Below are 9,474 nucleotides of genomic sequence, written 5' to 3'. Positions count from 1 at the left end.
GTCAATTCTTGCGCATTCTATTTATATAAAGGCTACCCCTGATCGGCTTGAGCCTCGAATTTGAATTTAAATACGACTAAATAACGTTCCGAGTGATTTATTCCGTAAATAAAAAATTATTTAAACGATGAGATATAAAAAAATAGAAAAAAAATTTAATGAGATATAAAATTGGAGGGGTGCAACACGACGACTTCCCAGGAGGTCACCCATCCAAATACTATTCTCGCCCAAACACGCTTCACTGCGGAGTTCTGATGGGATCCGGTGCATTAGTGATGGTATGATCGCACCCGTCAATTCTTGCGTATTCTATTTATATAAAGGCTACCCCTGATCGCGCTTGAGCCTCGAATTTGAATTTAAATACGACCAAATAACGTTTCGAGTGATTTATTCCGTAAATAACTAATTTTTTAAACAATGAGATATAAAAAAATAGAAGAAAAATTTAATAAGATATAAAATTGGAGGGGTGCAACACGAGGACTTCCCAGGAGGTCACCCATCCTAGTACTACTCTCGCCCAAGCACCCTTAATTGCGGAGTTCTGATGGGATCCGGTGCATTAGTGCTGGTATGATCATACCGTCAATTCTTGCGCGTTCTTTTTATATAAAGGCTGCCCCTGATCGCGCTTGAGCCTCGAATTTGAATTTAAATACGGCCAAATAGCGTTCTAGGTGATTTATTCCGTAAATAACTAATTAGTGAAACGATGAGATATAAAAAAATAGAAAAAAAATATAATGAGATATAAAATTGGAGGGGTGCAAGACATGCACTTCCCAGGAGGTCACCTATCCTAGTACTACTCTCGCCCATGCACGCTTAACTGCGGAGTTCTGATGGGATCCGGTGCATTAGTGCTGGTATGATCGCTCCCGTCAATTCTTGCGCATTCTATTTATATAAAGGCTACCACTGATCGCGCTTGAGCCTCGAATTTGAATTTAAATACGACCAAATAACGTTCCGGGTGATTTATTCTGTAAATAACTAATTAGTTAAACGATGAGATATAAAAAAATAGAAAAAAACTTAATGAGACATAAAATTGGAGGGGTGCAACACGAGGACTTCCCAGGAGGTCACCCATCCTAGTACTACTCTCTGCCCAAGCTCGCTTAACTGCGGAGTTCTGATGGGATCCGGTGCATTAGTGCTGGTATGATCACACCCGTCAATTGTTGCGCATTCTATTTATATAAAGGCTACCCCTGATCACGCTTGAGCCTCTAATTTGAATTTAAATACGACCAAATAACGTTTCGAGTGATTTATTCCGTAAATAACTAATTGGTTAAACAATGAGATATAAAAAAATAGTAAAAAAATTTAATTAGATATAAAATTGGAGGGGTGCAACACGAGGACTTCCCAGGAGGTCACCCATCCTAGTACTACTCTCGCCCAAGCACGTTTAACTGCAGAGTTCTGATGGGATTTGGTGCATTAGTCTTGGTATGATCACACCCGTCAATTCTTGCGTATTCTATTTATCTAAAGGCTACCACTGATCGCGCTTGAGCCTCGAATTTGAATTTAAATTCGACCAAATAACGTTCCGAGTGATTTATTCCGTAAATAACTAATTAGTTAAACGATGAGATATAAAAAAATAGAAAAAAAATTAATGAGACATAAAATTGGAGGGGTGCAACACGAGGACTTCCCAGGAGTTCACCCATCCTAGTACTACTCTCGCCCAAGCACGCTTAACTGCGGAGTTCTGATAGGATCCGGTGCATTAGTGCTGGTATGATCGCACCCGTCAATTCTTGCGTATTCTATTTATATAAAGGCTACCCCTGATCGCGCTTGTGCCTCGAATTTGAATTTAAATACTACCAAATAACGTTTCGAGTGATTTATTCCGTAAATAACTAATTAGTTATACGATGAGATATAAAAAAATAGAAAAAAATTTAATGAGATATAAAATTGGAGGGGTGCAACACGAGGACTTCCCAGGAGGTCACCCATCCTAGTACTACTCTCGCCCAAGCACGCTTAACTGCGGAGTTCTGATGGGATCCGGTGCATTAGTGCTGGTATGATCGCACCCGTCAATTCTTGCGCATTCTGTTTATATAAAGGCTACCACTATCGCGCTTGAGCCTCGAATTTAATTTAATACGACCAAATAACGTTCCGAGTGATTTATTCCGTAAATATAATTAGTTAAACGATGAGATATAAAAAAATAGAAAAAAATTAATGAGATATAAAATTGGAGGGTGCAACACGAGATTCCCAGGAGGTCACCCATCCTAGTACTACTCTCGCCCAAGCACGCTTAACTGGAGTCTGATGGGATCCGGTGCATTATGCTGGTATGATCGCACCCGTCAATTCTTGCGCATTCTATTTATATAAAGGCTACCCCTGATCGCGCTTGAGCCTCAATTTGAATTTAAATACGACCAAATAACGTTCCGAGTGATTTATTCCTAAATAACTAATTAGTTAAACGATGAGATATAAAAAAATAGAAAAAAAATTAATGAGATATAAAATTGGAGGGGTGCAACACGAGGACTTCCAGAGGTCACCCATCCTAGTACTCTCTCGCCAAGCACGCTTAACTGCGAGTTCTGATGGGATCCGGTGCATTAGTGCTGGTATGATCGCACCGTCAATTCTTGCGCATTCTATTTATATAAAGGCTACCCTGATCCGCTTGAGCCTCAATTTGAATTTAAATACGACCAAATAACGTTCGAGTGATTTATTCCGTAAATAACTAATTAGTTAAACATGAGATATAAAAAAATAGAAAAAAATTAATAGATATAAAATTGGAGGGGTGCAACACGAGGACTTCCCAGGAGGTCACCCATCCTAGTACTACTCTCGCCCAAGCACGCTTAACTGCGGAGTTCTGATGGGATCCGGTGCATTAGTGCTGGTATGATCGCACCGTCAATTCTTGCGCTTCTATTTATATAAAGGCTACCCCTGATCGCGCTTGAGCCTCGAATTTGAATTTAAATACGACCAAATAACGTTCGAGTGATTTATTCCGTAAATAACTAATTAGTTAAACGATGAGATATAAAAAAATAGAAAAAAATTAATGAGATATAAAATTGGAGGGTGCAACACGAGACTTCCCAGGAGGTCACCCATCCTAGTACTACTCTCGCCCAAGCACGCTTAACTGCGGAGTTCTGATGGGATCCGGTGCATTAGTGCTGGTATGATCCACCGTCAATTCTTGCGCATTCTATTTATATAAAGGCTACCCTGATCGCGCTTGAGCCTCGAATTTGAATTTAAATACGACCAAATAACGTTCGAGTGATTTATTCGTAAATAACTAATTAGTTAAACGATGAGATATAAAAAATAGAAAAAAATTAATGAGATATAAAATTGGAGGGGTGCAACACGAGGACTTCCCAGGAGGTCACCCATCCTAGTACTACTCTCGCCCAAGCCGCTTAACTGCGGAGTTCTGATGGGATCCGGTGCATTAGTGCTGGTATGATCGCACCCGTCAATTCTTGCGCATTCTATTTATATAAAGGCTACCCCTGATCGCGCTTGAGCCTCGAATTTGAATTTAAATACGACCAAATAACGTTCGAGTGATTTATTCCGTAAATAACTAATTAGTTAAACGATGAGATATAAAAAAATAGAAAAAAATTAATGAGATATAAAATTGGAGGGGTGCAACACGAGGACTTCCAGGAGGTCACCCATCCTAGTACTACTCTCGCCCAAGCACGCTTAACTGCGAGTTCTGATGGGATCCGGTGCATTAGTGCTGGTATGATCGCACCCGTCAATTCTTGCGCATTCTATTTATATAAAGGCTACCCTGATCGCGCTTGAGCCTCGAATTTGAATTTAAATCGACCAAATAACGTTCCGAGTGATTTATTCCGTAAATAACTAATTAGTTAAACGATGAGATATAAAAAAATAGAAAAAAAATTAATGAGAATAAAATTGGAGGGGTGCAACACGAGGACTTCCCAGGAGTCACCCATCCTAGTACTACTCTCGCCCAAGCACGCTTAACTGCGGAGTTCTGATGGATCCGGTGCATTAGTGCTGGTATGATCGCACCCGTCAATTCTTGCGCATTCTATTTATATAAAGGCTACCCCTGATCGCGCTTGAGCCTCGAATTTGAATTTAAATACGACCAAATAACGTTCGAGTGATTTATTCCGTAAATAACTAATTAGTTAAACGATGAGATATAAAAAAATAGAAAAAAATTTAATGAGATATAAAATTGGAGGGGTGCAACACGAGGACTTCCCAGGAGGTCACCCATCCTAGTACTACTCTCGCCCAAGCACGCTTAACTGCGGAGTTCTGATGGGATCCGGTGCATTAGTGCTGGTATGATCGCACCCGTCAATTCTTGCGCATTCTTTATATAAAGGCTACCCCTGATCGCGCTTGAGCCTCGAATTTGAATTTAAATACGACCAAATAACGTTCGGTGATTTATTCCGTAAATAACTAATTAGTTAAACGATGAGATATAAAAAAATAGAAAAAAAATTAATGAGATATAAAATTGGAGGGGTGCAACACGAGGACTTCCAGGAGGTCACCCATCCTAGTACTACTCTCGCCCAAGCACGCTTAACTGCGAGTTCTGATGGGATCCGGTGCATTAGTGCTGGTATGATCGCACCCGTCAATTCTTGCGCATTCTATTTATATAAAGGCTACCCCTGATCGCGCTTGAGCCTCGAATTTGAATTTAAATACGACCAAATAACGTTCCGAGTGATTTATTCCGTAAATAACTAATTAGTTAAACGATGAGATATAAAAAAATAGAAAAAAATTTAATGAGATATAAAATTGGAGGGGTGCAACACGAGGACTTCCAGGAGGTCACCCATCCTAGTACTACTCTCGCCCAAGCACGCTAACTGCGAGTTCTGATGGGATCCGGTGCATTAGTGCTGGTATGATCGCACCGTCAATTCTTGCGCATTCTATTTATATAAAGGCTACCCCTGATCGCGCTTGAGCCTCGAATTTGAATTTAATACGACCAAATAACGTTCGAGTGATTTATTCCGTAAATAACTAATTAGTTAAACGATGAGATATAAAAAAATAGAAAAAAATTTAATGAGATATAAAATTGGAGGGGTGCAACACGAGGACTTCCAGGAGGTCACCCATCCTAGTACTACTCTCGCCCAAGCACGCTTAACTGCGGAGTTCTGATGGGATCCGGTGCATTAGTGCTGGTATGATCGCACCCGTCAATTCTTGCGCATTCTATTTATATAAAGGCTACCCCTGATCGCGCTTGAGCCTCGAATTTGAATTTAAATACGACCAAATAACGTTCCGAGTGATTTATTCCGTAAATAACTAATTAGTTAAACGATGAGATATAAAAAAATAGAAAAAAAATTAATGAGATATAAAATTGGAGGGGTGCAACACGAGGACTTCCAGGAGGTCACCCATCCTAGTACTACTCTCGCCCAAGCACGCTTAACTGCGGAGTTCTGATGGGATCCGGTGCATTAGTGCTGGTATGATCGCACCCGTCAATTCTTGCGCATTCTATTTATATAAAGGCTACCCCTGATCGCGCTTGAGCCTCGAATTTGAATTTAAATACGACCAAATAACGTTCCGGGTGATTTATTCCGTAAATAACTAATTAGTTAAACGATGAGATATAAAAAAATAGAAAAAAAATTAATGAGATATAAAATTGGAGGGGTGCAACACGAGGACTTCCAGGAGGTCACCCATCCTAGTACTACTCTCGCCCAAGCACGCTTAACTGCGGAGTTCTGATGGGATCCGGTGCATTAGTGCTGGTATGATCGCACCCGTCAATTCTTGCGCATTCTATTTATATAAAGGCTACCCCTGATCGCGCTTGAGCCTCGAATTTGAATTTAAATACGACCAAATAACGTTCCGAGTGATTTATTCCGTAAATAACTAATTAGTTAAACGATGAGATATAAAAAAATAGAAAAAAAATTTAATGAGATATAAAATTGGAGGGGTGCAACACGAGGACTTCCAGGAGGTCACCCATCCTAGTACTACTCTCGCCCAAGCACGCTTAACTGCGGAGTTCTGATGGGATCCGGTGCATTAGTGCTGGTATGATCGCACCCGTCAATTCTTGCGCATTCTATTTATATAAAGGCTACCCCTGATCGCGCTTGAGCCTCGAATTTGAATTTAAATACGACCAAATAACGTTCGAGTGATTTATTCCGTAAATAACTAATTAGTTAAACGATGAGATATAAAAAAATAGAAAAAAATTTAATGAGATATAAAATTGGAGGGGTGCAACACGAGGACTTCCCAGGAGGTCACCCATCCTAGTACTACTCTCGCCAAGCACGCTTAACTGCGGAGTTCTGATGGATCCGGTGCATTAGTGCTGGTATGATCGCACCCGTCAATTCTTGCGCATTCTATTTATATAAAGGCTACCCCTGATCGCGCTTGAGCCTCGAATTTGAATTTAAATACGACCAAATAACGTTCGAGTGATTTATTCCGTAAATAACTAATTAGTTAAACGATGAGATATAAAAAAATAGAAAAAAAATTTAATGAGATATAAAATTGGAGGGGTGCAACACGAGGACTTCCAGGAGGTCACCCATCCTAGTACTACTCTCGCCCAAGCACGCTTAACTGCGGAGTTCTGATGGGATCCGGTGCATTAGTGCTGGTATGATCGCACCCGTCAATTCTTGCGCATTCTATTTATATAAAGGCTACCCCTGATCGCGCTTGAGCCTCGAATTTGAATTTAAATACGACCAAATAACGTTCGAGTGATTTATTCCGTAAATAACTAATTAGTTAAACGATGAGATATAAAAAAATAGAAAAAAATTTAATGAGATATAAAATTGGAGGGGTGCAACACGAGGACTTCCCAGGAGGTCACCCATCCTAGTACTACTCTCGCCCAAGCACGCTTAACTGCGAGTTCTGATGGGATCCGGTGCATTAGTGCTGGTATGATCGCACCCGTCAATTCTTGCGCATTCTATTTATATAAAGGCTACCCCTGATCGCGCTTGAGCCTCGAATTTGAATTTAAATACGACCAAATAACGTTCCGAGTGATTTATTCCGTAAATAACTAATTAGTTAAACGATGAGATATAAAAAAATAGAAAAAAATTTAATGAGATATAAAATTGGAGGGGTGCAACACGAGGACTTCCCAGGAGGTCACCCATCCTAGTACTACTCTCGCCCAAGCACGCTTAACTGCGGAGTTCTGATGGGATCCGGTGCATTAGTGCTGGTATGATCGCACCCGTCAATTCTTGCGCATTCTATTTATATAAAGGCTACCCCTGATCGCGCTTGAGCCTCGAATTTGAATTTAAATACGACCAAATAACGTTCGAGTGATTTATTCCGTAAATAACTAATTAGTTAAACGATGAGATATAAAAAAAATAGAAAAAAATTTAATGAGATATAAAATTGGAGGGGTGCAACACGAGGACTTCCCAGGAGGTCACCCATCCTAGTACTACTCTCGCCCAAGCACGCTTAACTGCGGAGTTCTGATGGGATCCGGTGCATTAGTGCTGGTATGATCGCACCCGTCAATTCTTGCGCATTCTATTTATATAAAGGCTACCCCTGATCGCGCTTGAGCCTCGAATTTGAATTTAAATACGACCAAATAACGTTCCGAGTGATTTATTCCGTAAATAACTAATTAGTTAAACGATGAGATATAAAAAAATAGAAAAAAATTTAATGAGATATAAAATTGGAGGGGTGCAACACGAGGACTTCCAGGAGGTCACCCATCCTAGTACTACTCTCGCCCAAGCACGCTTAACTGCGGAGTTCTGATGGGATCCGGTGCATTAGTGCTGGTATGATCGCACCCGTCAATTCTTGCGCATTCTATTTATATAAAGGCTACCCCTGATCGCGCTTGAGCCTCGAATTTGAATTTAAATACGACCAAATAACGTTCGAGTGATTTATTCCGTAAATAACTAATTAGTTAAACGATGAGATATAAAAAAATAGAAAAAAATTAATGAGATATAAAATTGGAGGGGTGCAACACGAGGACTTCCCAGGAGGTCACCCATCCTAGTACTACTCTCGCCCAAGCACGCTTAACTGCGGAGTTCTGATGGGATCCGGTGCATTAGTGCTGGTATGATCGCACCCGTCAATTCTTGCGCATTCTATTTATATAAAGGCTACCCCTGATCGCGCTTGAGCCTCGAATTTGAATTTAAATACGACCAAATAACGTTCCGAGTGATTTATTCCGTAAATAACTAATTAGTTAAACGATGAGATATAAAAAAATAGAAAAAAAATTTAATGAGATATAAAATTGGAGGGGTGCAACACGAGGACTTCCAGGAGGTCACCCATCCTAGTACTACTCTCGCCCAAGCACGCTTAACTGCGGAGTTCTGATGGGATCCGGTGCATTAGTGCTGGTATGATCGCACCCGTCAATTCTTGCGCATTCTATTTATATAAAGGCTACCCCTGATCGCGCTTGAGCCTCGAATTTGAATTTAAATACGACCAAATAACGTTCCGAGTGATTTATTCCGTAAATAACTAATTAGTTAAACGATGAGATATAAAAAAATAGAAAAAAATTAATGAGATATAAAATTGGAGGGGTGCAACACGAGGACTTCCCAGGAGGTCACCCATCCTAGTACTACTCTCGCCCAAGCACGCTTAACTGCGGAGTTCTGATGGGATCCGGTGCATTAGTGCTGGTATGATCGCACCCGTCAATTCTTGCGCATTCTATTTATATAAAGGCTACCCCTGATCGCGCTTGAGCCTCGAATTTGAATTTAAATACGACCAAATAACGTTCGAGTGATTTATTCCGTAAATAACTAATTAGTTAAACGATGAGATATAAAAAAATAGAAAAAAAATTTAATGAGATATAAAATTGGAGGGGTGCAACACGAGGACTTCCCAGGAGGTCACCCATCCTAGTACTACTCTCGCCCAAGCACGCTTAACTGCGGAGTTCTGATGGGATCCGGTGCATTAGTGCTGGTATGATCGCACCCGTCAATTCTTGCGCATTCTATTTATATAAAGGCTACCCCTGATCGCGCTTGAGCCTCGAATTTGAATTTAAATACGACCAAATAACGTTCGAGTGATTTATTCCGTAAATAACTAATTAGTTAAACGATGAGATATAAAAAAATAGAAAAAAATTTAATGAGATATAAAATTGGAGGGGTGCAACACGAGGACTTCCCAGGAGGTCACCCATCCTAGTACTACTCTCGCCCAAGCACGCTTAACTGCGGAGTTCTGATGGGATCCGGTGCATTAGTGCTGGTATGATCGCACCCGTCAATTCTTGCGCATTCTATTTATATAAAGGCTACCCCTGATCGCGCTTGAGCCTCGAATTTGAATTTAAATACGACCAAATAACGTTCGAGTGATTTATTCCGTAAA

At 40.4% G+C, this 9,474-nt stretch overlaps 29 non-coding genes and 3 pseudogenes across 29 annotated transcripts; all 32 read right to left on the bottom strand.

Annotated features, from left to right (window-relative positions):
- Positions 1-176: 176 nt before the first annotated feature.
- Positions 177-295, bottom strand: LOC121207060 (5S ribosomal RNA). The gene has a single exon (XR_005902216.1). It is a non-coding gene; the product is annotated as a 5S ribosomal RNA (ribosomal RNA).
- A 177-nt stretch (positions 296-472) lies between these two features.
- On the bottom strand, positions 473-591 carry LOC121207059 (5S ribosomal RNA). The gene has a single exon (XR_005902215.1). It is a non-coding gene; the product is annotated as a 5S ribosomal RNA (ribosomal RNA).
- A 176-nt stretch (positions 592-767) lies between these two features.
- LOC121207057 (5S ribosomal RNA) lies at positions 768-886 on the bottom strand. The gene has a single exon (XR_005902213.1). It is a non-coding gene; the product is annotated as a 5S ribosomal RNA (ribosomal RNA).
- A 176-nt stretch (positions 887-1,062) lies between these two features.
- LOC121207053 (5S ribosomal RNA) lies at positions 1,063-1,182 on the bottom strand. Its single transcript, XR_005902210.1, has one exon. It is a non-coding gene; the product is annotated as a 5S ribosomal RNA (ribosomal RNA).
- Positions 1,183-1,359: 177 nt separating this feature from the next.
- LOC121207076 (5S ribosomal RNA) lies at positions 1,360-1,478 on the bottom strand. The gene has a single exon (XR_005902232.1). It is a non-coding gene; the product is annotated as a 5S ribosomal RNA (ribosomal RNA).
- Positions 1,479-1,654: 176 nt separating this feature from the next.
- On the bottom strand, positions 1,655-1,773 carry LOC121207016 (5S ribosomal RNA). The gene has a single exon (XR_005902174.1). It is a non-coding gene; the product is annotated as a 5S ribosomal RNA (ribosomal RNA).
- A 176-nt stretch (positions 1,774-1,949) lies between these two features.
- Positions 1,950-2,068, bottom strand: LOC121207250 (5S ribosomal RNA). Its single transcript, XR_005902342.1, has one exon. It is a non-coding gene; the product is annotated as a 5S ribosomal RNA (ribosomal RNA).
- Positions 2,069-2,237: 169 nt separating this feature from the next.
- Positions 2,238-2,350, bottom strand: LOC121207151 (uncharacterized; annotated as a pseudogene).
- A 174-nt stretch (positions 2,351-2,524) lies between these two features.
- On the bottom strand, positions 2,525-2,638 carry LOC121207158 (uncharacterized; annotated as a pseudogene).
- Positions 2,639-2,806: 168 nt separating this feature from the next.
- Positions 2,807-2,925, bottom strand: LOC121207287 (5S ribosomal RNA). Its single transcript, XR_005902378.1, has one exon. It is a non-coding gene; the product is annotated as a 5S ribosomal RNA (ribosomal RNA).
- A 171-nt stretch (positions 2,926-3,096) lies between these two features.
- Positions 3,097-3,213, bottom strand: LOC121207070 (5S ribosomal RNA). The gene has a single exon (XR_005902226.1). It is a non-coding gene; the product is annotated as a 5S ribosomal RNA (ribosomal RNA).
- Positions 3,214-3,383: 170 nt separating this feature from the next.
- LOC121207020 (5S ribosomal RNA) lies at positions 3,384-3,501 on the bottom strand. Its single transcript, XR_005902179.1, has one exon. It is a non-coding gene; the product is annotated as a 5S ribosomal RNA (ribosomal RNA).
- Positions 3,502-3,675: 174 nt separating this feature from the next.
- LOC121207068 (5S ribosomal RNA) lies at positions 3,676-3,792 on the bottom strand. The gene has a single exon (XR_005902224.1). It is a non-coding gene; the product is annotated as a 5S ribosomal RNA (ribosomal RNA).
- Positions 3,793-3,965: 173 nt separating this feature from the next.
- Positions 3,966-4,082, bottom strand: LOC121207061 (5S ribosomal RNA). Its single transcript, XR_005902218.1, has one exon. It is a non-coding gene; the product is annotated as a 5S ribosomal RNA (ribosomal RNA).
- A 175-nt stretch (positions 4,083-4,257) lies between these two features.
- LOC121207238 (5S ribosomal RNA) lies at positions 4,258-4,376 on the bottom strand. Its single transcript, XR_005902330.1, has one exon. It is a non-coding gene; the product is annotated as a 5S ribosomal RNA (ribosomal RNA).
- A 172-nt stretch (positions 4,377-4,548) lies between these two features.
- On the bottom strand, positions 4,549-4,665 carry LOC121207065 (5S ribosomal RNA). Its single transcript, XR_005902222.1, has one exon. It is a non-coding gene; the product is annotated as a 5S ribosomal RNA (ribosomal RNA).
- Positions 4,666-4,841: 176 nt separating this feature from the next.
- Positions 4,842-4,957, bottom strand: LOC121207126 (uncharacterized; annotated as a pseudogene).
- Positions 4,958-5,130: 173 nt separating this feature from the next.
- Positions 5,131-5,248, bottom strand: LOC121207484 (5S ribosomal RNA). The gene has a single exon (XR_005902574.1). It is a non-coding gene; the product is annotated as a 5S ribosomal RNA (ribosomal RNA).
- Positions 5,249-5,424: 176 nt separating this feature from the next.
- Positions 5,425-5,542, bottom strand: LOC121207472 (5S ribosomal RNA). Its single transcript, XR_005902562.1, has one exon. It is a non-coding gene; the product is annotated as a 5S ribosomal RNA (ribosomal RNA).
- Positions 5,543-5,718: 176 nt separating this feature from the next.
- Positions 5,719-5,836, bottom strand: LOC121207459 (5S ribosomal RNA). The gene has a single exon (XR_005902550.1). It is a non-coding gene; the product is annotated as a 5S ribosomal RNA (ribosomal RNA).
- Positions 5,837-6,013: 177 nt separating this feature from the next.
- Positions 6,014-6,131, bottom strand: LOC121207446 (5S ribosomal RNA). Its single transcript, XR_005902537.1, has one exon. It is a non-coding gene; the product is annotated as a 5S ribosomal RNA (ribosomal RNA).
- A 175-nt stretch (positions 6,132-6,306) lies between these two features.
- LOC121207075 (5S ribosomal RNA) lies at positions 6,307-6,423 on the bottom strand. Its single transcript, XR_005902231.1, has one exon. It is a non-coding gene; the product is annotated as a 5S ribosomal RNA (ribosomal RNA).
- A 176-nt stretch (positions 6,424-6,599) lies between these two features.
- LOC121207434 (5S ribosomal RNA) lies at positions 6,600-6,717 on the bottom strand. The gene has a single exon (XR_005902524.1). It is a non-coding gene; the product is annotated as a 5S ribosomal RNA (ribosomal RNA).
- Positions 6,718-6,892: 175 nt separating this feature from the next.
- LOC121207031 (5S ribosomal RNA) lies at positions 6,893-7,010 on the bottom strand. Its single transcript, XR_005902190.1, has one exon. It is a non-coding gene; the product is annotated as a 5S ribosomal RNA (ribosomal RNA).
- Positions 7,011-7,186: 176 nt separating this feature from the next.
- Positions 7,187-7,305, bottom strand: LOC121207227 (5S ribosomal RNA). The gene has a single exon (XR_005902321.1). It is a non-coding gene; the product is annotated as a 5S ribosomal RNA (ribosomal RNA).
- A 176-nt stretch (positions 7,306-7,481) lies between these two features.
- Positions 7,482-7,600, bottom strand: LOC121207215 (5S ribosomal RNA). Its single transcript, XR_005902309.1, has one exon. It is a non-coding gene; the product is annotated as a 5S ribosomal RNA (ribosomal RNA).
- Positions 7,601-7,776: 176 nt separating this feature from the next.
- Positions 7,777-7,894, bottom strand: LOC121207422 (5S ribosomal RNA). The gene has a single exon (XR_005902512.1). It is a non-coding gene; the product is annotated as a 5S ribosomal RNA (ribosomal RNA).
- A 174-nt stretch (positions 7,895-8,068) lies between these two features.
- On the bottom strand, positions 8,069-8,187 carry LOC121207203 (5S ribosomal RNA). The gene has a single exon (XR_005902295.1). It is a non-coding gene; the product is annotated as a 5S ribosomal RNA (ribosomal RNA).
- Positions 8,188-8,364: 177 nt separating this feature from the next.
- Positions 8,365-8,482, bottom strand: LOC121207410 (5S ribosomal RNA). Its single transcript, XR_005902500.1, has one exon. It is a non-coding gene; the product is annotated as a 5S ribosomal RNA (ribosomal RNA).
- A 175-nt stretch (positions 8,483-8,657) lies between these two features.
- Positions 8,658-8,776, bottom strand: LOC121207192 (5S ribosomal RNA). The gene has a single exon (XR_005902284.1). It is a non-coding gene; the product is annotated as a 5S ribosomal RNA (ribosomal RNA).
- A 176-nt stretch (positions 8,777-8,952) lies between these two features.
- LOC121207191 (5S ribosomal RNA) lies at positions 8,953-9,071 on the bottom strand. The gene has a single exon (XR_005902283.1). It is a non-coding gene; the product is annotated as a 5S ribosomal RNA (ribosomal RNA).
- A 175-nt stretch (positions 9,072-9,246) lies between these two features.
- On the bottom strand, positions 9,247-9,365 carry LOC121207189 (5S ribosomal RNA). Its single transcript, XR_005902282.1, has one exon. It is a non-coding gene; the product is annotated as a 5S ribosomal RNA (ribosomal RNA).
- Between the last annotated feature and the right edge of the window lie 109 nt (positions 9,366-9,474).

The sequence above is a fragment of the Gossypium hirsutum genome, chromosome A09 (assembly GCF_007990345.1).
Source record: "Gossypium hirsutum isolate 1008001.06 chromosome A09, Gossypium_hirsutum_v2.1, whole genome shotgun sequence".
Taxonomy (NCBI): domain Eukaryota; kingdom Viridiplantae; phylum Streptophyta; class Magnoliopsida; order Malvales; family Malvaceae; genus Gossypium; species Gossypium hirsutum.
This window is presented reverse-complemented; position numbering and strand designations above follow the sequence as displayed.